This window comes from Orcinus orca, chromosome 13 (genome assembly GCF_937001465.1).
Source record: "Orcinus orca chromosome 13, mOrcOrc1.1, whole genome shotgun sequence".
NCBI classification, from domain to species: Eukaryota; Metazoa; Chordata; class Mammalia; order Artiodactyla; family Delphinidae; genus Orcinus; species Orcinus orca.
In genome coordinates this window covers 82,511,897-82,536,760 of record NC_064571.1, presented here as the reverse complement: position 1 = coordinate 82,536,760, position 24,864 = coordinate 82,511,897, and the positions used below count along the sequence as shown (strand labels likewise).

General features: G+C 43.6%; 1 long non-coding RNA gene across 1 annotated transcript in view; it reads right to left on the bottom strand.

Moving 5' to 3' along the window:
- LOC117203259 (uncharacterized) overlaps positions 1–24,864 on the bottom strand; it is a 105,152-nt gene that overhangs the window by 65,284 nt on the left and 15,004 nt on the right. The gene's annotated exons all lie outside the window — the stretch shown is intronic.

The window sequence follows — 24,864 nt, the reverse complement described above, 5'->3', positions numbered from 1 at the left end:
AAAAGGAATCCTACAATTTTTAAAGGAAAAATGACAGCTTATGTTTCCCTTTGTCCGCAGGAACACAAGTCTGGGTGAAGTGAATTTGCTGTCAGTCTGGAAGCAGGGAAATCAGTGCCTGGTGGGTTGCCCCATGCGGTGGCCCTCTGCCGAGGGAGACGCAGGGACAAGCCATCTTCCTGACGCCCTTGGCTGCGGGGGGAGGGGTGCCAGGCCCAGGAGGATCCCTAGACCCAGCTGTAGGGGGCACATCACAGTGGTTTTGGCCAGAGGTTCACAGTCCTGGTAGTGGCGTCTCCAGGGGAAGCCAGGCTCGTGCTGTGACAATCCAGGAGGGCTCATCCCATACCTCACCTTGCACTCTGCTTCTACACTGAACCATGAGCCTCCTGGAGTGGGACACCCCTCTTCAGGAGAATATCTGCCAGAAAGCAAGGCAACAGGTCTTCTCCAGAAAGTAAAAGAAACTATAAAGCCCAAGGAGACGATATTCTCTGAAACAGTGGAGAAGACAGCTGGTCCACAGCAGCCTTTCTTTTCTGTACTGGCTGCCGGAGCTGGTGCCGTAAGACGGTGACACATAAAGATAAGTTTTCCTATCAAACTTTTCAAAAGTTTTTCACCAGTGTCCCTCCACCACAAAGGTGGCTAGAAGCATTTCAGAAAAAGGCAATCTCAGTAAGATTTTTGAAACAGAAGGGAAGCCAGGTACCCACACAGGGTAAGGAGCTTACAGGTGGATACCTGCATTTGAATCCCAGTTTTGCTACCAAGCAACAAGCTGCTTTATATCTGAGAGCCTCACTGTCTTCGTCTATGGAATGGAAGTGACAATAATCCTACAGCCTTGCTCTGAGACAATGCCCTTGCTTGTGACTATTAAAAAGTTAATAAAAGTGCTGGCCACCAATTTGAATATTGTTTTTTCCACTCCAGTCTCCTTTTCTCCCAACTCTGCCCTCCGGCAAGAGGCTCATGTGATTCTGAGGGTGACCTTCAATCAGAGAAGGGCATTGGGGCTTTAGGTTACCGAGCACAGTCAAGACAAGTTGTTTTTGAGGTTTCAGTTTCTAAAATTTGGTAGAAAGAGACTCACCTTGGGGCCAATACAGTAGCCTCATTTTTGGTTTCCTTTTTGGTAAGCTCTTTGAGGGCGTAGGTAGCGTTTATCTTATTTACTGTTCCATTCCCAGCACACCCCCAGTGCTAACTGATACTCAGTAAATGATGGTTGATTAATATATGTATTTTGGGGGGAACCTCAAAGAGAGTGAAAGCATGACTTCTTGTACCAATAAGCTTGTTACTGAATCCACTTTATGTAAGACCCATGTTTCTTCAAGCTTTCTTTTTTTCTTTTAAATTAAAGTATAGTTGACTTACAATGTCTTGTTAGTTTCAGGTGTATAGCAAAGTGATTCAGTTATACCTATAAGGCTCTCTTTCTATAGTCAATATTTTCTCAACAAGAGTTTATTTTTACTTAGTTGAAGTTTCCACCCTACCCCTTCTTTTAAGTGAAGCTATTGAAAAAAACAAAACAAAACACAAAGCAATGACAAAGCCCTAAGTGGGAAGGGTGTTAACTAAGAATGCGGGTCCTGTTACTTGTTCTGGATTCAAGTCCTGACTCGACTAGTAAGTAGTTGGGTGACTTTGGGCAGGTTGATTCACTGCTCTGAGCTTTGGTTTCCTCCTCTACAAAATGGAAATAACAAAAAAAGGAAAGAATATAAATAATATAAAATGGTACCAACCATCTGGAGGGCAGTTAAGGATCACAGTGTGAAAGTTACTGTCAAGCTCTCCAAACAGTGTATGGTGTGTGGCTCATGCTCTCCAAACTGCTACTGTGAGCGCATCTCCTGAACATAGAAGACAAGCCACCTCGGTCCCCACGTGGTGGGAAGACGATGGGCCTTTGTCAGGCATGGAACCCTGGATCGGGACCTGCCAGGCTGCCTGCTTCTGATGGGCACAGGCAGGGCACGTGGTAGGTGCTGCTTGTTGCAGTGACGTCCTTGGAGGTCTTCAAAGTCAGCATGTCTGAATTGGAACCCACAATCTTTCAGAGTCCCTGTCTCGGTCAGTGACGTCATCGTCCTGTGGGTCACCCATGTCAGAAGCCCGGGACCCTTCCTGGCCTCCTCCCTCATGCTCTGAGCCACGTCGTCATCAAGTTCTGTCGAGTCGCCCTTCTTACAACATCTAGAATCCAGCAGCAGCTCTTACGTCCATCTGCCTGGAAGGCTTCATAATCCGTCATGTTTCTGGCTGGTCCATCTCCAGAACGACGATCGGGTACCGTTAGAAAGCCAATCGTTCCCACACACAGCCGTGGAGAGAGTCATTCTAACAGACCAGTACGATAATGCCCCACCCTCGCTCCAAATCCTTCCTTGACCCCTACCAGGTCCAGGAAAAAAGGTCACGTCCCCTATCCCAGTGTGTGAGCCTCCTGTGCTCACAAACCTGCCAGGCTTTCTCCTACCACATCCTCCTCCCGTCCTTTGTTCCAGCCACCAGAGGACACCACTGTGCTCGTCACTGACTGGGCACAGTCCTCTGCCTGGAACGCCCTCTTTGGTCTTCCTAATAAAGTCCCCTTCCTTTCTGAAAGCTCGTTTGACTGTCACCTGCCCTGAGACCCTGACCCCCTCTCTCTCACCTTTGGTGTGGAGGAATACCTCCCTGTGCTCCCATAGCTCCCTGAGCTGCAGCCCTTATCACACAGCATGGTTATTGTGGATGGACTTTCAGCCTCCCCGGTTACACTGCGAATTACACAGTAATTGCCAGGATGAGGCATTGTCCATCTGGAGCCGTGGCACCCGGGACAGGGCTTCGAACAAAGCAAATGATCATAAAATGCTTAATAAATGAATGAAAATGATGACTGAATTAATCAATTGCAAAGGTAAGGTTCTTTCCTCACAAAAAAATCAATATGAAGCAACTAGAGGACACATAGGAAACAGTCTGCCTACAGGATGCTATTAACCTAGGGAGCCCCGGGGGTGGCTCCCTCACCCCCTACAGGTCCTGGCACAAATGTCACCTTCTTAGTGAGGTGTCCACTGACCACTGAACTTAAACCCCCCTCACCCTGCCCCCCCATTCCCTTTCCTGCTGTGCTTTTCTCTAAAGCCCTATCATCTTGGAATAGTATGTATTGAGTCTTTGTTTTGTTTCTTTCTTTTTACTAGGCTGTAAGCCTTTCAGAGGCAGGGATTTTGCTTACTTTGCTTTAGAACAGTGTCTGACATACCGTAGGTGCTCAGCGCATGTTCTATTGAAAATGAATGACGAATCTCAGTCATTCACTACTTGTGCTGTGACTGACAGGTTTGTTAGAAAAAGGAGTGATCACTTTAGCCTAAGTCTGATGACTCCTTTGAAGGTCAAGGTCCATTAAACTGATTTTAATGGATTCCATTTATCAAAAAAGAATATCTTTTGATGATCTTATCTACTCATTATTAGTTTCAGAATAAACTGATGGAATGGTCAAATGCTATTAATATAAAATTAAAATATTAAACTAGTAATAATAACGAAGAGAATCAATAATATAGGTAACACTTGTACAGCTTTTACTATGCGCTAGGCTCTGTCTCAAGCATACGACATATATTAACTCACTTAATCGTCGCGTTAACCCTGTGAGTCAGTATTATTATTTTCCCCCTTTAACAAATCAGAACACTGAGGTGCAGAGAGGTTAAGAAAGAGGTTACAGAGCTGCAGTGTGGAGAATCCAGGGGTCATGGTAGAGCAGAGGAAATGCAACAGGCAGGGCAAAGGGCTTGGGTTCAAGTTCTGCCTCTTAGTAACTGAATCACATAAGCAAGTAACTTCATCTTCTAAACTCCAGTAACCTCAGCTGTAAGATGAGGAGGATAGGATCGTACACATTCACACAGTTGTTGAGAGGCTGACAATCATTATATATGAAAGTGCTATCAAAACATGAGCTACTGGGCTTCCCTGGTGGCGCAGTGGTTGAGAGTCCGCCTGCTGATGCAGGGGACACGGGTTCGTGTCCCGGTCCAGGAAGATCCCACATGCCGCGGAGCGGCTGGGCCCGTGAGCCATGGCCACTGAGCCTGCGCATCCGGAGCCTGTGCTCCGCAACGGGAGAGGCCACAACAGTGACAGGCCCGCAAAAACATAAGCTACTGTTACTCACTGGGTAGCATTACAACAGTATGTTTTCATCCCATTCAAGGTTAGGACACTATTATATTATAATTCTTACATGATTGCCTCCATCTCATTCCAGGAAACAAACGTTGTTCTCATTGACCATTAATTCATACATTCTGGCCATGAGTTGTTTTCACTTGTCCCTCGTGTCCCAAAGCAGCCTCCATGCTAAGCTGAGGTTACAATCTTCTTCTGGGAGGTAGAGGTGGTCTTCTCAGATGGCAGCCAGGACAAATGTTACAAGGTCTCTTCATTTTAACAGCAAGGGAGCCTGGTTAGTTGGCTTCAAAGGTGTGAATTTAAAGACCTCTGCCACCTGTTGAAGATCTTCTTCCTGTGTTAAAACAAGTTCTGCCTCGGGGCCTTTCTGCCTGTCTGTCCCTCTATTGGGAACGTTCTCCCCTTCTCTCTATGAAACGATTAAATCTAACTGCTCATGCTGCTTCCTCAGAGAAGCGTTCCCAGGCCTCCAGGACAGAGCAGGTACCCATACTCACTGCCATTCCAAGCATCTCCAGGGGCACTGCCACAGCCCCAAAGCAGGCATCATTTGCATAAATAGTAAATGTCTGTCTTCTCCACTAGAATATAATTTAGATGAGGTTAGGGACCACCTCTGTCTTTTTCAACACTGGAACCCAGTGTCCGTTGTAACTATGACACCTTGCCAGTAAAAGGTGCTCGTTAAAATATTTTGAATGAAAGAAAGCACCCCTTGACCACTTTGGGGAAGCCCCAGGCTCTCTGAGCCTTGGTTTCCGCGTCCGTCAAAGAATCTCCCTGGCCATCACATGATTGCTGTGCATATTACAGCGAAAAACTCTTTAGACGCAAAAATATGAACACGCACCCAGGGACTGAGGTGTCACAGTTTCTATGCAAAGCATTTTAGGAGGTGAAAAATGCATTCCAAGGCTGAAACAAATAGACCTACACATCAGGCATCGAGTTATTTGGAGCAAAAGCAACCAGGAGGGAAAAAAGGACATATGTTGATTTGGAGGGCAGAAGGAATTCCAAGCTCTGCAGTATCTTTGGAATTCTTGGAGCTCTTTCAGTGCGAATCAGGTTACACTGGAGATATATTTGGATTTTGCCATCCACTAAGTGCTGTTTCACATGGGCCATGGAGATGAATTCTAACTTACTGTAAATAGAATGAGGGGAGCTTTGTTGCTAAATTATTTATTGCGCATTACATCTGGCCCTGAGCAATGATGTTTTTAGGTTCCACAAAGGTAGCTGTGTATAGTCTATTGTCATTACATAAAGGAAACTCTGACGGTTTAGATTATAAGATATAAATTTTCTGTTCATCAACCGGCGAAGAGCACACAGGGTTACTCTATTGTGTTCGTGCAGGAGACTACAAATGGATTTCTGCATCTTCTCCCAAACACTCTGTCCACATTTGCCATAAAGACCCACTCATCAGTTTTTGTTTTCCGTTCTGTAGAATGAAAAGCAGAATTTCCTCTCCTCTGTCTGATGGATCCTGTATGGCTTCCTGGTGCCTCTGGAGAGAAAGCCAGGCTTAGAGGAATCTTCTAAACACAATACAGAATAAACCCCTTACAAAGCTTCACATTACGAAGGACAGATTGAGAAAGCCCTTCCCATTCCTCCCTCTAATTGCAACAGGTTGGAGGTTGAGGGAGATTTCTTAATAGGGCAACACTTCATATACCTCTTTCTTTATAGATGCAGGTGTTTTTCTTTCTGGAGAGGTACCTTTCATGCCCCAATTTTCCTTCCTCTTCTTGCTTCCACTTCTTTCAGTCTTTCCTATTATCAGTTAATGATGGGTCATTCATTTAACAAACATGTATTAATCCCTACCATGGGTTAAACTAACTGTGTGTTCAGATAACCCACTGACCTTCCTCCAGCTCAGCCTGAACACCTTGAACACCCTTCTCCTGAAAGCCCTCCCTCCAGTGCCCTTGTCCTTCAGATCTTAGCTAAGATTTTACTGACTTGGGGACTCTTTCCAGATCTTCAAGCTGGATTCCATCTCACTGGTGTCCCCATGCCCAACGTATACACGCTAGGCTCTCATTTTCCTCTGCCCAACTCTTCCCAGAACTTCCTATGCTTTGGATATATCCAGTGATACGCGAGTAAAGTCTGTTCCCCACACGTAGCTACAAGCTCCCTGTAAGCAAGTTCTAGGTATGTTCTGTTCATTATTATATGTAGTTCATCATCATATCGATCACGATCAATATGTATTCGTTGAATGACTGACCTGCTTACAAATAGTCACAAAATTGACCGTGGCTTCCACGGTCGAAGTTATTTCTCACTCACCGTGGAGTCATGCAACCCTCTTCAGCAGCCCTTCTCAGAGCATCTGTCCTCCAGGGCCCTCTCTGGGGGCTGGGCTGTGTCCATCTTGAGACTCTGCCATCTTCTGGCCTCAGCTGGCTGGCAGAGGGAGAGCAGAGCATGTCGAGAAGACACCTCTGTCTGCAACGGTCGCATGTCATTCTCATCCACTGTCCTTTGGCCGGAATTAGTCACACAACTCACCAAGTGCAAGGGCAGCTGGGGAATGTGGGGGGCCCCCTTGTTTTTAGTCGGTGCTGCCAGTCTCTGCCAGAGGCACTTAAAAGGGTGATGAAGATTCTGATAGGCAAAGACATCGAGGGCTAAGCAAATAGCATGAGCAAGGGCTCAAGGAGGGAAAAAATGAGATAATAATTTAAAAAACCCTAATGATTTGAGAGGAATTTATAAAGGCATCTGGTACCTCAAGGACAATAGGCTGGAGAAAGGAATAAACAGGTCATCGAATGGACAGATAAATGGATGGACAGACTTGCACCTGAGGCTGAGGAGCTCAGACATTATTCTGTAGAGAGATGCAGAGTTAACCTGGACCCTGGTCCTCTCAGCATCCTGTACCCCTCCCCGCACACCATCCTGAAGCAGCCACCATAGGAACTGCAGAAAGGCAAGAGCCCTGAGCGAAGGGGTGAGAGGCCAGATGCCCTCTGAGACCCCGTCCCTCCAGAGGCGCTCTTTGGAAGCCTCTTCATTTGCTTTCACTCATTTGTCAGTTAGCCTCTCATGTAATTAATCTGCTGCCTCCAGCCTGACATGGGGACAGATAAGTGAGGGGAAATATGGGTGCGCTCCACTCGCAGAGAACGGCTTCTGAAAACATGTGCACGGGCTAACAGGATGGAATTTAAATTCTGAGAACAAGTTAGAGCTCATCTGGACCCCTGCTCATGGAAATAATGAGGTCACTGAAATCCTGGCAGTGGGGCGGAGGGATTGGCTCTGCCACCCATGTGGTAAGGGCAGAACCAGAACCCTGGTCTCTCCCAGCTGAAATGTATGTAAGGGAATCAGACCTAACCACGAGAGAATGAGCGAGTATGTGGGAAGATGTTGAGCGCTACGGGCAAAAGGGAAAGTTGAAAAGATGAAGGAGGACCAGAAATGCCAGGATGCTGACAAGGTATAGAAGGTGAGGCTCAATTTTAAGTAGAAGAGTCAGAAGAGGCCTCAGTGACAAGGTGACATTGAGCACAGCTTGAAGGGGATAAGAGGTGAACCATGTAAACATCAAGGGAAGAGGGTACTGGAGCCAATGGGAGGGCTTGAAAATGAGGTGTGATGTGCAGAATACATTTCAAAAGGAGCACCCTGGCTGCTATGTTAAGAATAAACCATGGGAGATAAGAGTAGATGTGGGGAGACCATTAGGAGGTTATTGCAGTGACCCAGGCAAGAATGATGCACTAAAAATGATTAACAACCAAAGCCACAGTGTTCCAGGAAAATGCTTGTAGATTGTAAGTCATCCATATAAAACTATGAAGAGTAGATATTAAGCACCCCTCATGCTATTTTTCAGATGAGAAAATAGAATTCAGAGAAATTTAGACCTTCCCCAATGTCACACATTTAGTTCATGGCTGAGCCAAGTTTCAAATCCTAGCTCTCATTATTGGGCACCTACTGTATACAGCAGACCATAAGACATGGAGGAGTCCTTGCTCTCAGGAGATACAGGCTGGCAGCAGATGAGAAGGGAGGGGCCACGTGTGCCAAAAGACAGATGACTAGAGGGAAGAAGCGCATCCATCCTTCTGTGCCTGAAGCATGTGCTCTTCCTGCAGAGATTTCCCTGGATGCCCCCAGCAAATACACCTCTCGGGGAGGAACCCATTAGGTCTTGGGGGTCATTTTTTAAAGGTATGGAGTAAGATATGAAAAGTCAGAAGAAAATAAAAAATAGAAATGGGAAAACACACCAGGCAGACTCCGGAGGGTAGAGGAAAAGATGGAAAGGAAGATCAGGGCTCTGATTCCAGCTTGTTTCTCTACTTGAAACATTTTCCTCCCTCCTCCCCTCTTTCCTTTCACCTGTCTTAATCAAGGCGGGGCTCATACGTCGTTGCCCCTTCTCTCTCGCCAATAAGTAAAAGTGGTGAAAAGCTGACAAGCTGTGCAGATCCCTGGCCTTGCCTCTGCTAGAGCCTGCATTGCGCTAGGGCCGAAGTTGCAGTCCCAGGCTCCTTTCTCAGCAGGCTTTGGGCTCCAGATGGCCAAAGAGTGTCTTGCATGAGAAATGGGAATGCTAGAGGAAGGGAAGAGCTGGGGTGTTTACCCTTTCTTTCTTCACTGCAGCCTTTCCAGCCCTGCTGGAGACCTGGCCTCTGGCCTTGGGCAGCATGGCCTCATCCCGCTGCTATCCAGTTTGGGATGGTACTGGCTTTCCTTCTTGTGCTAATCTCTGGGTTGCTTTGTTTTATTTGTTACTTATTCGGCTTCTCCAATCTTCCTTCTCCATTGTAGCCAATTCCCTGGATTAAATTCCTCCTGTTTTAAGTACTGAAAGTAACTTCTGTTTCTCTTGAATGACACCCAGGCATACTTTCAAACGACAGACAGTCATGCAATCCCAAATGTGCCACCTTAAAAACAGTGCAAGACCGGATTCAGATTTGGAAGTACCTGCCTTAAGGATGAATTCCACTGCATATTGATAATGTAATAGTAAAAATTCCCTTTGAATAGAAGTCAAAATGTTTACAGTCAGAAAGGTAATTTTGAAAGAATAATCATCAGTGTCTTTAAAAAGTTTTTATAATGAATTAAGACACATTATCATCCACAACTTTTCTAAACGATTCATCAATATTTAATATTCTTCTCAAAACCACATTAAGATTAACATTACAAAGAAAACAGTCTTCTGTTCCAAGGAAAAATGTATCTCTGTGATGTGGTGGTTTTATCTGATACCTCCGTTAGCATAATACAGTAGAGGGGAGTATATTTACACTAACAACAGATCCTTTTTCTGCATTTCTGCCCCTTGCTACTTTTACAAACTAAGCGTCATTTTACCAGCAGGAAGACACAGTACATAAAACTTTGCAGCCGCAGGATATGTTCCCTAATATTTGGCTAATCTTTGGGTGATCTCAGGAGAAGGTAGTGGAAGAATTTTAATAGCTAGCAGGGGGTATATGAACTTCTCTTTTTATTACCTGGGTCAGCTAACACTTTGCAAGATGTCATGGCACAAGAATCTAAATATTACATCCAGAATCTCTTCACGGCTCTATTCAGACCCAATCTGCGTCTGGTTCCTAAGTGCTAAGCTTGAATAGATATGCTCTTAATAATTAATCCTTTCCTTAAAGGACTTTGATTTTTCAGATTCAGATTCCACTGAGTATATATTTGGCATCTCTAAGCCAGTTGTGCCAAAACAGAATTGCAACGTTGGAGGTTGTACTCGATTCCAGGCCCCGTGAGATTCAAAGGGAAGAGGCTCAGATGTGCTGTCTTAACCCTTGAAGAGAAGCTTGGCAGCAGTCATCTCCCCAAAAGAGGCACATTTATCCTGAATTAAAACACCCCTGCCTGCTGGTCCCCATGTGTGCTGTCCTGTGCCTCTGTGCTTTTGCTTGTGCTGTTGCCTTCCTCACTTTACCCCATTACTCCGTATGTGCTCTTTTCTAAGATGCATCCATTGCCTCCTCCAGGAAGCCCTCCTTGATTTTACACACACACACACACACACACACACACACATACACACACACACATACACACACACACATACACACCCTGCCCCAGGCTGGCTCAGGCCGCCCCCCAGCTTTCTTCTGCACATAATTCCAAGGTGATCTCTTTGTGGGTCTGCAGCTACCTGCAGACTCCAAACCGCTGCAGAGCATGAACTGTCTCTGGAGGTAAGCACGCAGCCTCAACAGCTGTTCAGTTCCTATTCCTCGAACACAGCTGAACTGAGCTGAGCAGAGCGGGTGATCGTTTACGACGTCTAGATCATGCCTCTGGCAAAACTGCAAAAGGCAGCAGTTCCTCCAGCGCGGTGCTCCATGACCATTTCAGGACACAGTGGAACATTCATCTCTTTTCTGTAAAATTGCCTGTGTGCCGACGCTGCTTGCATTCTTCTTTTTCGTTTTGGCTTTCTTCCTGAGAGAATTACACAACCGCCTGTCCTCCTCCCTGTACTGTACCTCCAGCTCTGAAACCCTCTGAATAAAGAAAGACAGCCAGGACTCCAGTATCCTGTTACAAATTCAATACACGCATACCTTTCCCGTGAGCCCTGCAGACTTGCATTTTCTCGAGAACGGCAAAGCCAAACAGGCCTTTCCTCTTCCCAACTGAAAAAGACAGGTCTCAGAAACCTGAAAGGGCTTTCTGAGGTCGGTCAGGCTTGCCCCGTCCTTAATGGAAACGTAATGGATAACATACAGCCAGGTCTGGGCTAGGAAAGGCTCCACCATTCGCTCCCTGTTGGTGACCGAGGCCACTTGCTTCCTGCGACCCCAGGCCAGCTATTAAACTTCATTGCAGCTCAGCCTCTTCATTTCTAAAATAAGGTCTGTACCATCTATTGCGCAGTGCTTGGGGAGGGTTAATAAGATAATGTTACATAGAGTCTGGCACCTAATGTTCAAAAAGGGGTAGAAATAATAATGAAAATAAAATTTCTATTCCAAGTTGTTATAGGTCAAATTATATCTACCCCCCCCCCAAGCCCCAGTCATATGTTGAAGGCCTAAACCCAGAATGTGACCTTATTTGGAGGGCCTTTACAGAGGTAATCAAATTAAATGAGGTCACTAAAGTGGGCCCTAACCCAGTATAAGTAGAGTCCTTATAAAGCGGGGAAATTTGGACACAGTCACGGACACAAGGAGAACTCCGTGTAAAGATGAAGGAAATTTGGACACAGTCATGGACACAGGAGAACTCCGTGTAAAGATGAAGGAGGAGACTGGGGTGATGCTTCTTAAGCCAATGATGCCAAAGAGGCCAGAGCAAACCACCAGAAGCTAGGAGGGAGCACGGAACAGATTCTCCCTCAGGGCCTCAGAAGGAACCAACCCTGCTGACACCTTGATCTTGGACTTCCCGCCTCTAGAACCATGAGGTGATGAATTTCCATTGTTCAAGCACCCAGTCTGTGGTAGTTTACCTGTGCCGAAACTGAGAACAGAGAGGTTAGACCACTGCCTGGAACGATAGCACAGTGGGGGAGGCAGAGCCAGGACGATGTTGCAGTCCTGTGCAGTGTCTTTCTGGAATGAAAGGGCTCGTTTGTGTCCCCAGGAAAGGTGTTGGTTGCCACAGTCTCTATCCACACGCCTCACATGCACCTCCTCCAGCCCACCGTCCCGAGGCCTCTCCTCTGCATGCTCAGGACACGTCACCTCCTTTTCCTAGTAACCTTTGGCACGTTCTCATCTCCTACCTTGCGCTTCAGTTAGGACTACATCCTTCCCAGGAGAGATTCTCATTTAAATGATCTAGGGTGGGGCTCACAAAATTACATTTTTTAAAAAGCTCTCCAGATGATTTTCTTATGCAGCAGGGTGAAGATGCTGCCTTAGACCACAGGCCCTCGGAGCGGGTCCATGGCGGCCTTGCCTGGTATCCACTGCATGCCATCCAGTGGGGGCTCCAGTGGGTGGGAGATGAGTGAATTGAGTCCTAGGTAACAGATAAATACACAACCACAATGCTCCAGAGCCCATGGTACCCATTCATCTGTTGTGTGCACTTGAACCATCAGGGAAGCGGCCTCACTGCTCACCGCCTGTCTCCTGTCCCTCTCACCCACATTCGGTGCCGCTCCAGGGGACTCCTTGTGCAGATCAGAAATCACTTAGCTCCACACACTGGGGTCAGACCCACCACAGCTCCAGTGGTACCCAGCCGAGTGCATTTAAAACAATTCCACAGTTCATTCTCACACCTCTCCAGAATGAAAACCCTCTGGTGTGGACCGAGTATCTTTTCTGAAATAACAAAAACAGTGCTACTAAAGCAATCAAGAGTCAAACAAACAAACAAAACCTCTCCCTGTTGAAAACAACTGAGTGTCTTTCCATCACCTATTTTTAAAAGCTCAGACTCGTTCTGTGCCCCATCACGGCCTTTGCCATCCTCACCAGCAAACAAGCTAGCCCTTTTCCTCCTTCCTGTTCTGCATGTGCTGACGTAGCGGGAGAGCTCTTTCTCCTACAGCAGCCTTTCTCCTGCCTCAGGGCTTTTGCTCCTGTTTGTTCCTTCTTCCTGGACTGTGTCCTGCCCCGTGGTCCAACTTGGACCACTTTTTCAACACTTAGTTCACGAATCTCCTTCCCTGAACCCTCCCCGCCTTAAAACTCTCCATCCCCACCTGACACCCGCAGGGGCCTGGGGTCTCAGGGCTCCCGTTAGCACTCCTGGTTTGCTTGGACAGACCCTGCTTGTGACAATGTCTTTACATTCTCTCACCCACCCTCCACAGCTCTCTGTGGCGCTGAGGACACTGCCTGTCTTATTCACGTCTGCAGGGCCAGCACTTAGCCCAGCATCTGGTACACATTAGATGCCCTGCAAATATTTGCTGAATGAATGAGTAAATTGCATTCATTGATACTTATGAGTGCTTTACAGTTTACAAAGTGTTTCAAATGGCAAATGGTATGAATAAAAGCGTGAGAAAGTGCATGCGGATCTAGTGGCCCTTCCAGCGAGGGTTCCTGCCAGCCCTGACTCAGTGTTCAATGAGTTACTCTTCTCCAAAGTCTGCAATGGAAATACGGCTGTTAGTGGAGGGTGTTGGGTTTTGAACTTGGGCAATGGAGGGTAAGTTCACACACGCTGGGGCAGAGAGGGCCAGGCTTCATCCCGCTTCTGTGTGATTGACAACATGACCCCCGCTACTCCCTACTCCAAGCAAAAATCCTGAATTCTGCCATTTACAGAGAAAGATGAGCACGATTAGCAGAGGTGCCTCTGGTCATGCAGAGGACAGGTGTTTCCATCTGTGAGCACAGGCTCCTCTCCCAGATTAGTCACATCCTGATCACAAAAGGCTGTTTCTTTCCAGTTCGTTCAAGCCCAGAGCACTCAGGGAGTTTCAATGTCCATCTTGAGTGTCAAGCCCCTAGCCAAGACCTCTAGTGAAGCCACATGGAAGAGGTGAGGGACAGGGAATTAGGGTCACATAGAAGGAGAACTGGCTTTGAGGCAGCTCCTGGGCAGGGCCTCCTTGCCCGGGGCCCCAGAGATACTCTTGGACTGATAGACAGTGGGCCCAGCCCCAGACCTTTCCATTGCCCACCTGCTCCAGCTCCTGAAATATACCCCGTATGGCCCCCTCCCTTCAAGCCCATGTGGTGACGGCATTAAGACACTCCTGTCACCCACATTCTTCCTCTGGAATTGTTCCAGGACATCCCCAGCCTGCTTCACTCTTGCTCGGATTCTGCTTTCTTTCCGGGTCTCACAACCCCCTTCTGGGTCCAGTTCTCCATCACCTTGCAATGGATCAACAACTCGATTCCAGATTAGCCTTCTCACCTTCAGCAGCCGCCATCCCACCCTCTGCCCTCTCCAGCCTTGCCTCCCTCCTGTCCCTCCAACAGACCCAAGGGCACCCGTGTCCACCAGACTCCGCCTTGTGGCTTCATGTGCTGAAACCATGGTAAGGGGTCGCCCAAGCTCCACTGAGCCCTGGTCTTGTCTTTTCTAGTTTATCACAGCCCAATGAGGCCTCAGTCCAGCAGGGAGACGGGTCTGTCTCTGAAGTTGTCGTCAGCCCAAGAGGTGGCATCCAGTCCAGCCCCACTGCCTGGCTCCAGTCAAAGCTGAGTGGCAACCTTGTCTATGAAACTGGGTGGCTCCCACTGAGTCCCTCTTTTGTCTCTTAGAAAAACTGATCACTAAGAAGCTCACAGCCAGAGATGGAATCCACGCCCTTCACAAAGGAGTTAAGCCTTCGTGTACTTACTGATTTTACCCTGGTCTTATTTTACTTGGTTTGCCTTACTCTGTTCTTTTTTGCTTCTCTCTAATTTTGAAATTCTCAAATCCTTAGGAAGGAGGGTTAAAAAATGAGCAAATCAATTAAACGAAATGATTAAACTCAATAAAATAGAGATTAGCCATAACATGCTCATTCTCTATGTTCTCCAGGAGGCCTCTGAGATGAGAATTCGTTGGGGGACCTTGAAATGAATCAGATAACCAGACACTTAAATGTATCCTGGAATCACAGATAGGCAGCAGTGGAAGGGAATTTAGAGGTTTCCTAATCTAAGATTTGCATTTTAAAGATGGGAATATAAAAACTAAAGATGGGAAAAAACTCACCCAAAAGTCAGGAGTGACTGTGTGTCAAAGATAACATCCTTTATTCAATAGTCCATTTGTTTATTGAGCACCTACTAATAACCAAAGGACGGTGCAGCAAAGTGGTTGAGAGAATGGCTTTTGGATTTAGACAGCCCTGACCTAAGACATAGTTTCCTCTCCCTGAAATGTAGATTGTTGTACTTACTTCAGAGGGTTGTCCTGATGACAAAATAAGACCTTACCCGTGAAGCCTTCAACGTAATGCATGGCATCTAGCTAAGATGAAGAAGTGTCAGCTACACCTTGCCAGTTTCCAGGCTCTCGTTATGATGTTCTTTCCCCACGTGGTGGAGCAGTAGAATGTGACATTAACGGCCATCAAGATATTGGGATTACAAGATCCAAACTGTTGCCCTCACTCCATCAGCTTCAAATCACAAAGGGAGGTCTTGAGTGAATCACTGATTGGAAAGCTCTTTCCGTTCCATATAATAGTGATTAACAAAGGACAAAGTTATTTCAAAAAAACAACAGAAAGCTGGGACACACAACTCAACTCCGTGCTAGAGAATCAGTGATTCCATTACAGAGAAAAGCCACACAGCAGAATGGACCCAGTAGGATCCCACTGGTGCCAGCGTAATGGATCAACATAGATGGCTAAATGTCCTGTTTGCCACAGTGATAGCTACACACATTCCAGACAGAGTCACCAGACTGTTAAAATGTGGTACAGGTAGCCTAGAATTTGATTCAATTTTTTCTCACTATCTTCAGATAATCCCCTGTGTTAACTTAACCTGCCGAAGAAGTAAATGGTGCAAATGTAAGGAAAAGAGACAGTTTTTTCCATCATTGTCAACAAGAACCTTGGGTTCCGCCACACTGTCTTCATCACCATGCCATGGGGATTTCACAAGCTCTGAGCCAGAGAAGCTCCACCTCTTCCCCGCCATGCCAGGTTAGGCCAGTCTTTAAACGTCAGTGTCCTCACGTTGACGCGGGGAAAATAATAGCCACACTGCTGGGATGCTTGCGAGGTAAGCGAGACAAAACCTACAGTTTCCAGTGCACAGTAGAAGCTTAATAGTGGCTTATCTGTGTCTTTGCCTGTACAGTTCGCTCTTCTAGAACGCGTTCATGCCTATTCTCTATTTAAATCCCATCTATCTTTCAAGACCAGATTAAGGCAAAAACTCCTCCAGGAAACTTCCCTACCCTTCTCAGTCCACACAGACCTGGCACTTCCAATTCATTGCACGTGTTATTAGAACCCCCCCATTTATAAGATTAGAGACAGATGGTAGTATCTGATATCCAAAGGCAGCAGGCTGATATCTAATGTGTTGTCCCCATCTCCCATCATTCTACAGTGGTGCTAAACCAACCCACAGCCATATTACTTATACGACTTATAAATACAATGATTAGTGTAAAATACATTCTTTTGAGAGGCAGAACCATGTCTTATTCTTTGTAGCCCTAGAGACTAGCACTGTTCCAGAATCATGGCAGAATTCCAAACTGAAGGGCTCAAAACAACAGAAGTTTACTCTTTCACGGTTCTAGGGGCTAGAAGTTCAAGTAAGGCAGGCCATGCTCTTTCCAAAGCCTCTCAAGGAGGACCTTTCTTTGTTTCTTCCAGCTTCTAGTACTCCTAGGAATTCCTTGGCATATAGCAGCATGACTGCCATCTCTGCCTCTGTTACCATATGGCATTCTCTATGTACGTACCTCTGAGTCCTCACCGGAATCACCTTTAACATCCTTATTTCTACAAATAGTTTCTAAGGCAACCCAGGATTTTTCTAGCATGAATCTCAAAAGTCTTCTAGCTTCAACCCATTATCTATTCCAAAGCTACTTCCACATTTTTAGGTATTTGTTACAGAGCACCGCACTCTTGATACCAAACTCTGTAACGGTCAGGATTCTTGAGAGAAAGAGAACAAATAGGATGTATGTGTTTGTGTCTATAGATAGATAGATACACAGATATATAGATAGACAAGGATTTATTTTAAGGAATTGGTTCATGCAATTGTGGGGTTAGCAAGTCTGAAGTTTGTAGCACAGGCCAGCAGGCTGCAAACTCAGGCAGGGTTTCTATGCTGCGGTCTTGAGGCAGAATTTCTACTCCTCCAAGAAACCTCAGTGTTTGCTCCTAAGTTCTTCACCTGATTAGATGAGGCCCACCCACATTATCAAGGGGGATTTTCTTACTTAAAGTCCACTGATTGCAGATGTTAATCACATCTTCAAAGTACGTTCATAGCAACATCTAGACTAGTTCTTGATCAAACAACTGGCACCAAGATCTAATCAAGTAGGGTCACATGAAATTAACCATTACATAGGGCTAGGAGTTGTGGTTACGTTTTGCCTTTGCTGTTAACTTACTTGGACTCATTGCTAACTCACACCACCTTTCATTTCCTCAACCATAAAGAAGAAAAGTTTGGAGTGACTCCAAAGCATCCCAGCAAGCTCCGAACTCTGTAGTTTATAATATGCAGATTCTAGGTTGTCCTGAATTGTCCTCCTCTTCCTTCAGGGCCACCTCTGTCCATCAGCCATCGATTTCACTACCACTCCTGTCCAAATTCCCTTCCCTGAGCCCACTTCTTAGCTAACCCCATTGATCTCAGAGGCATGAGGTGGGGAGACTTGACGCAGATTATAATAAACAAGCTACTCTCAACGGAAAGAAAATTTATCTTGGGAAGGTATTTATTCAGTTGGCTGAGAGGAGAAATACTGTCTCCTTGAATGATACAAAATAAAAGAATAAACCACTTTGTTCAGCCTAAGCTGGAAGCAAACAGAACACCATCGGCACAACACAGTTCCAACCCCATGAGTTGTCTGAGTTACCTGGTGAACAAATTGAGCAGATAGAGAGTGACAGGCTGTAATGAGCACACACAGATGCCACTTGAATCCTGTGCATATGACACCTTTATTTGCAGACATCTTATTTTCTTTAGCCCCAAAGTCTTCCTAATATTTCAGATTCATGCTGTGATTTTTTAGCGGGATGAAATGACAGCTGCTCAAAATTATATCAATAATAATATTCTGCTCAGATGAGAATGATTCCAAGAGAATGTGTTCCAAGCTGCTAGTGGGACCTCTAGCAACCATCAGGAAAAGAATTTCTTTGTGCCAAGTAATTAGGTAGAGCATTTTAGCAAAGAAGTTAAGAAAGAAGGTTGTGAGGTCACTCAGACCTGAGGAATTCTGTCCCTGTCATCCATGAGCTAAAGGTTAAGTCCCTGAAATTTCAGTTCTCTTATTTTTAAATTAGAAATAATAATATATCCACCTTATATAATTTTGATGATTGAATGAGAAATAGATCATGTATATTGTAAAGTATATCACAAAAACGATGGTGCATAAGAAATGCTCACAAAATGAAAACACTTAATTGAGGTTCCCTGGAGAGTCTCTAGGTGGGAGATTAGGTTACTATTCAAACATATTACGTTTTTTTTCCTTCTTTCAAGAACACACCACCTCTCCATCCCTTGAACTGACATTGGCCATGTGGCTTGCTTTGGCCAATGAGATATTAATTGACGTGACTAAAGGCTTGAGAAGCAGTTGGTCTTGCCTCCCTCTGACTTGAGCAAAACTCACTCAGGCTGGCTGGCCTGTCCCGGGTGAGGGCAGGAGAAACAAAGATCAGAGAAGCCACAGTGAGCTGATCCCAGTTGCCACTTAGAAGTGTGTGGACGCCCAGAAGAAATCACATCCTCGGCGGACCCACAGAGCCATGAGAACAAAGGGTGTTGTCGTAGGCTCCTGAGTTTGAGGTTGGTTTGTTAGACAGTAATTTTGTGACATTAACTAACTTATTGTCTCTCTTCATAGGGTGATCTTATATCTTGGTTTACACCTGTTTTTCAGTGTCTCATCTGTTTAACATTTTCTAGATTTTTCTTTTTCTTCCTTTCTTCCTTCTCTCTTTCTTCACTCTTTCCTCCTTTTAAACACAGTATTATATTTATTCATTGAACTGAAAAGAGCTCAGATGGGTTTGGTAGACCTTCACTTTGCCCTTGAAGCCTCAGCCATGATCCATCTACTGGCATTGAATGTACTCAAAAGAGACCCACGGTAACATATGATTAGATCTGAAGGACGGCAGAAAAAACACCACGCCTCTCTTCTCTTGACCCTTTACAGACAGAATGTAACTAACCTCTCTTTCAACGACAACATGAAGAGGACTTGCAAATAAGACAAAGTGCGCTCAGACACTAGGAGCTGAGGACAGCTAACTCCTTCCATCCTTGAGTGGCAGTGAGAGAAAGACCTGAAGCTGCCGCCCATCACCTGGTGGACCACACAGCTGTGCCAGGGCCACGGTGAAGCCTGCTCCTAGGCCAACTCAGAAGGCTATAGAGGAAACTAGTAAAATATGGGTTAGATATATATGAAGTATGTGCAGGAAACAGTCTGAGAGTCCTGCTTTACAGAGTTTAAAGAGAAGAGGGTATCATTTATTATTTAATTTAAACTTACAACTATTTTTAATGATTTTATTTGAAAGTAATATTGGCATCAGAGAACTCAAAATAGTGCGTGTGCATGGTTAATGAAATATAAAGTAGAAATCTCTGTTTCTGAAGAAAGTTAATTATGACATGTCACAAAATGCTAGTAAACATTTATCTTCCACCATGGAGGCTGTTGTGATATCACTAACCACACAAAAACGAAAAGACCAATTGTACTGAAGAAGGATCAGTATCCGTTTCAAAATTATTTTAAGAAGACAGTGGCCTGACAACCTTGATTTAACACACAAAGTGGCAGAAGGTGTGTTTGTAATTATTTTACGGAGCATGACTTTGAATTTAGATCAAATCGCAGTTCAAATTAAGTTGGCTCTTGCTGGATTCTGAGTTTTCTCGCTCACACACCAAATGTGAAACTATGATTTTTAACACGTTAGCTCTATTGAAAGAAGTTCACAAAGAGTTAAATGATTCCTATTTTACATAGAAAAGATACTTCACATGGAAAGTCAAATTATTTCAATAATGGATCTTCTTTAAATTCATGAAATCAAAGTAGAGCTATTTAAATGTTACTGCAAATTCAGTTTAAAAGTTCCACATTAAATGGTACAGATGAACCGGTTTGCAGGGCAGAAATAGAGACACAGATGCGGAGAACAAACGTATGGACACCAAGCGGGGAAAGCAGCGGGGGGGTAGGGGTGGTGGTGGGATGAATTGGGAGATTGGGATTGACATATATACACCGATGTGTATAAAATGGATAACTAATAAGAACCTGCTGTATAAATTAAAAAAGAAAAAGTTCCACATTAAAGATTAAAAAAATTTGTTTTCACAATGTCATCTAAAAATAAAATTTAAAAACCTGTGGAACAGAACTGGAATTGGTTGTGAGGCAAGCATAATTAACAATGCCATTTACCCCTGAAACGAATATAACATTGTATGGAAATTATACCTCAATAATTTAAAAACAGAAGCCATTCAGACGAGCTGCAGTAATCTACCAATCAAAATAAAAGCTGTAGTCGTCAAAAGATAAACATAAATACACACATGCAAATAAACATCCCAAGTAACTAAACTACAAAACCGTTAACAAATGTTAAATATTAAAAAAAAAAATCAGCATACGTGTGTCGACAGTCTTTATTCCCTTTCTTTAATCAGTTTTTGCAAATGTTTGATTTTTTGCAGAACTACTCTGTAAGTGAGCCTAAGTACTCTGCAATGCCATTACACTTTTTGTAAACAGGCCTCTAAATTTTGGTTATATTCTGTTCAAAACCAAATGGGACACACACACACCCAAAATAAACAAAATAACTCCTGCAGCTTTTGAAGCTTTTAACAAATTCCAATTAATAAAACAAAGCTTAGGCTCTGTTAGTTTAAAGAGCTGTGATGGTGACAGCAGTCATGTCTGATAATGTCACTACAGGCCCCGGAGGACGTAGGTGCCATTTATTGTCCCTGCTTGATGAAAGGAATACAAGTACAGAGGCGAGAAGTGCCCGCGGATCCAGGAGTAAGACAGGAGAGGTCACGGCCTCAGTTTACACATGTGTAAAATGGGGGTGATATCAGTACTGCCACCCTCACAGAGCTGCTTTGAGGATTGAACAAGGTCATTGATGGAAACTGCCAGGCTCAATAAATCTAAGTGACTGTTGTCAAAAAACAAAAACAAATAAAAAAACAAATATTACCAATAAGAAGACATTAAACTTTATTCCAAGAAAAGCAAGAGTAGAAATGAACAAGGATGAAGGTGTAGATGATATACAGGCTTGAGTTCTGAAATTCCTTAATACGTTTGACAGAATATTCTAAATAATTGTGAAGAGAAATAACTTATTGGAAGAGTCTTGTCTAACTATACATCGGAGGAAGAAAGGTACTCGAATGAGGCAAGAATAGGGCCTGGGACAATATTTGGAGTGAAATACTTATACTCTTGAGTATGAAGGAAATGTTTAAGGATATCCTTCAAATACAGAATGTGTCTGGTCCTACCAAATACTTCGGCAACCATAGAGCGTGTTTTCACGATTAAAAACAGGGTCTAGATAAATGAGTCAGTTCAAAGTGTCAAATTTCAAATTTTTTGGATTTTAAAATGAAACTTGGAGCTGGATTGGAGACAATTCATTAAAATTAAAACACTAAGACTATTGACAAAATTCAGGAAAATATTGACATAATTTTGGAGACATAAATAGCTTAAAAACCATTTAAATGTAGGAATATACTCTAAAGCTTTTTATTCAGCTTAGACTATGTTTTGTTTCAGAAAATCCATATTAAGATGTTTTGACGTTCGCTTTAACGTACATGGACAAATATTGGTTTTCAGGGGTGTGTTATTTTTAGTTTAAAAAGAATTTTATTTTTGAAAATAGTTTTGAATAGAACTACATTATAGACCATCACTGTTATAAAATTAATTTGTCAGCCAATAAATAAATTTTTAAAGAATATCAAATTTCAATGATTTGGGCCTCAAAATACACCCTGGGTTGAACAGTAAACTTGAAAGTAACTCCTATTTTAAGTTCCCTTCCAGTGCAATGTTGTTTTTCATTCTAAGCAATAGCAATTGAAGAGTGCTTCCAAATGCCCATTTGAATTGCACAGAAATAAACAGAACAGAGTTTGGGTGTCCAGTCATCCTGGGCCCAGTAACGCCAAATGACAGATGCTCCTGGACAAGGAAGCAGAGGTCTGCTCCTAGCAGCTTCTAATTTCTGTCTCTCTCTCTCTCTCTCTCTCTCTCATTTTTTTTTTTTTTTTTTTTTGGACTTTTTGTCTCACCCCAGCTCCCCCATACTGAAATTTGCCCTTAATCTGCAACTCTTCAAAGTCCAGGATTTGGGTTAAGAAAGTTCTGTGTAAATCTTTTTAATGGCAGTTTGGTTTTGATGTTCTCATGAGGTACTGCTTGCATTCTTTTAAACGTCTTTAAACATCGCGATTCACATTTACTTAAAAGAATCTCTATTAAGTAGTGAGAAATGTCAACAATGTGAGTTAAAAACAGATACTCTTTTGTGGTCACAAGCCAAAAAATGTTTTTAAAAAACTTACTTTAAGGCCATATCATTACCTATGTGCTAGCTACCAGCTAAGTGGAAAGCGTTAAAATCATAGCTCAAGTGACAACTCATGTGTCATGCCTGTTCTTAATTACATTACATTGGTCTAGAGGAAACGTGGTTTCAGGGTCTTTGCTGCATTACAGAATGCAGCCGTAGAAAGTCAGAGTGACGTGGTCACCAAGAGTTTTAGAGAAAGTTATGCTTAGCTTCTGGCACAAAGACCAAGGTTTTTTCATCGTTCAAAGTGGATCTGATGGCTCACAGCAAACAAACCTGTTACAAAGTGTTTTCTATAAACCATGAATCATGTGTGGTGCAAGAGTGTGCCTCTCCGCTGCATCCTCCTATTAGTCATTTCTATCTTTATTGGAGGTTTAACCCTTAATGCTTCAGGGTTAATACCTTTTGAAAATAACTCAGACGAGAATGCTGAGGTCAATTTAACGTGACAATGCATGAGTTGCCACGTATGGGTCTTTGCATGCTAGGATCTATTTCTTAGTATAAAACACACATGTTCCAAAGGTCATAGATACTCCCAAGGACTTGAAGCTAAAATGAAGGCAATTTGAAGACCCAATATCCAATAGCAATCATTCATGCAATTCTCAGGACATGACTTTCCAGATACAACTTTGACACATGTGAGCAGTGCAGTCACCATTCTCACATGGCTGTGATCCTTTTCATTTTAGATGACACTTCTCTATATGTCATCTCATTGGATTTACAAAGTCGCCTGTGAGGAGGATAGACCAATGTTACAATTCTCCCTAGATTTATATATCAAATACAAAACCTGAAAAAGAGCCAATTCTCCTTTTTCAAGTTTTACATGGCTTCATTTGATCCCGAATACAATCTAATAGGAAAAACAGCGTAACCATTAGATTCCTTCTCTGCCCAAGGCTGTTGAAGTTGAAAGGAACGTGAAATTGTGCAAACTTGGTCAATTAAAAAGAAAATTTACTGTAAGGATCACCTGTCCAACCTAGATGTACAAGTAACACCATCCTGCCAGACTTCATAGGAACTGAGATGGAAGCTAAGGCTGTCTTCTCTCCCCACCAAGGTCACCTTGAATTTCTTATTTCTGCTTTTCTTCATCTCCTGTTTGGCTCAATTGATTTCCTCCAGGACCTGCCACTGCAGGCAGCCCCTAGCTTCCCAGACACAACTGCATAGCTACAGCTCCACCATCATTGGGTAAGTAGTTTCAGGGCCTCATAAAAACACAGAAAATCTGGATGACTCAACCCTTCCCATGAGCTGGTTCCCTTGGGGTAGAGTGTTATCCTTCATCATCAGCTGTGCATAGGGGTACGCGAAGTTTTAGAACAATGCTGGGAAATTAAATATCTAATTAACCTCTGTTAATACTTTCTATGTGCCAGACACTGGACTAAATATTTAATAGGCATTTTCTTATTTTGTCTAGCTGACGAACCTAAGTATAGATAGTATTATTATTCTCATTTTACCAATGAAGAAACTGACGCCCTGACTTGTCAAAGGCTGCAGGTTAGAGAGTTGTGAAGCCATTCTTCTCGTTCTGGGCAATTTATTCCAAAACTGCTTTTATCCACTCTGCCATATTGCATCTCACAGTCTCTAAATTTAATACTATCTCAGCCTTAAGGAATCATTTTGAGATGTTTATGGAGCTTAACATTTGAAGCCAAAGTTTATCTGGTTCCTTAAATATCTAAGAATTATTGAAGAACATTGGGAATAAAAGGAAGACAAAAGTGGGACACTCACATCACACATTCACACACAGTGAATAAAACAGTGAGACACTGTTGTAAGGTGCAAGGTAATAAAATAAAGATTACAGAAAACAACCTATTTTATCTATGAGTACTCAGCATATGATGAAGCTAGTAATTCAAATCACCAGAGAAAGAATAAACTATGCCCCAAATGAGACAGAGACGTTAGCCATCAGGACAGCGTCATATTTCACAACATGCAACATTTTAAATTTTAAATTCTGGACTCATTAAAGGTATAAGTTATTTATTTAACACATATTTATGAAACATCACTATTACCTAATGCTACACAAGGCAGCATTGACTCATATCCAAAATGATTCTTTTGTCAGTTTTGTCATTTCAATAAAATTGATCCTCTTTGAGTCTAATTTTTTCACTCACCAAACATTGACTAAGCACATTCTCTGGGTCATGCACTAGGATTGCAGTCAATTAGCACAATCTCTGCCCTTAATTACCAAGTATGTTATGCTTCTGTATTTCCCAAGGTACCCAGTTTAATTCTTGTCTATAAAGAGTTTTGAAATATTCATTGATGGCCAAGAACTTTACTGTGCCGTACCTTGAGCATATAGAAGAGGAACAAAAGAGGAAAGGGAGAAAGAGGAGATGGAAGAGAAG